Here is a 1,607-nt window from a genome sequence, read left to right as displayed (position 1 = left end):
AATATCATGATATTTGAAAAACTTTCTGCTGAGTAAACGTTGTCATATGTACGCCTAGCCGCACCTCATCAAAATTCAAGCTGCCCACACTTTATAGGGGCTTCTACGTTTATTTAAATGAACTGCACGTCAGGGCGGTGTAGGCCCGCGCTTTTCACGACCCACGACTATTGATGCTCATGAGATTTCACTGGGTTGTTCACCTGGTCAATCCATCTGCAGACAGCGGGAAACGCATTGCTTCAGCTGCATAAGCTGAAAATGCATACTCGTAACGTCTTCAGCGACCTCAATCGTTTTGATGCTTGGCATATATTATGCGTCTTCTAAGAAGAAACAGGGAAAATTAATGTTTCAGCTAGTGAGCCTTGCTCACTTGCCGCCACTAACATGATTACCTGTTGTCCTGTAAAAGTATCTGCGCTGCAGTCGCTATGAAAAAGTGGCCAGTGGTGAAAGCTTTTATCGGCTTTATATACCTTGGATTAAACGTACTTCTGTCAGCAAGACATTTTTCGGCTTGCTGCGGGTATATCTAGCTCTTTGGAATAAGATCAGGCGAGAGACTGAGAAGCAGGATCAAACGTTATCTTCGCACAAAACAAGCTGTGTAACACATCAGTGGTTGCGCAGAGCAGGAATAATTTTTCTGACTTTTTGCAGTAGCCATGACGTATTCATGTATTTTCGTGCAGCAGGATCCAACATACATAAAAGGCAGTGCGTTTTCGTGCGCTGATGAATGCTGACCTGCGCAGGAATAGTTTGCGTCGTTGAAGTAGGGCACGCCTTCGCCATTAATGACTAATGACGTAGATCAGGCCTAAACTTGTGATCAGTCCATCATAGTGGACTTGAATATCAGTTGGCTAGTTTGCATTATTTCTCCTTTTCCATGACGACATAGGAACCACTTAGCTTGTCAGGCTGGCATGAGCTGACAAATGGCAGTCCCTTCTTTTACCTATATTATTTTAATCGGTTGCGCTTTGGTCGTAAGAGTCTGATATGAACCTAAAAGGAGTGGTAAGCCGTTTTCCAGGCAGTGTGTCTTCTTGCGGATTTTGCGACTGGCAACCAGGAAAGCGCTGTGCACTTCGGGATGGCTCCTGGGGAGCGCGCGATTTTTTGGGTGGCAGATGATCAAGCAATTTCTCTATGTCAGGTCCTCCTTGGTGTGGCTTACATTGTCTCTGCCTATTCTGGAAGAAGGCCCGGCACGTCACTTGTATGAGTTAGCCTTTCTTGCCCTTCAGTAACGCCATGTGCCTAGCTCTTGAGCCACTCACGGCCTGTCATATTTCTCTGTTGTGCCGCAAACATCCTGAACGCGCCGGCCGAAGAAAAAGAAGTTTTCAATCAAGACAGTGCGTTTGCTTTTGCTTTGCTGTTTAATGCTGCTCAGATAAACTAGTACCTGGTCTGCCTCTTCAAGGACGAGCACTGCAGAACACGTTGTGATACGCATAGCCCTGTGGGATGTCTCGACGCCAAAGGAACTTTGGTGGAAACAAGGTAGTTGATGGTGAACCAGTGGCTGTTAAGCTTGCGCTCATTGCAGAAGATTCCCCACTGCAGCCTCCCGTAGGAGTTTGAGCTGTATTTGT

The sequence above is a fragment of the Eimeria necatrix genome, genomic scaffold (assembly GCF_000499385.1).
Source record: "Eimeria necatrix Houghton genomic scaffold, Enh_scaff867, whole genome shotgun sequence".
Lineage (NCBI taxonomy): Eukaryota > Apicomplexa > Conoidasida > Eucoccidiorida > Eimeriidae > Eimeria > Eimeria necatrix.
The sequence above is the reverse complement of the archived record's forward strand: the minus strand, read 5'-3'. Positions refer to the sequence as shown.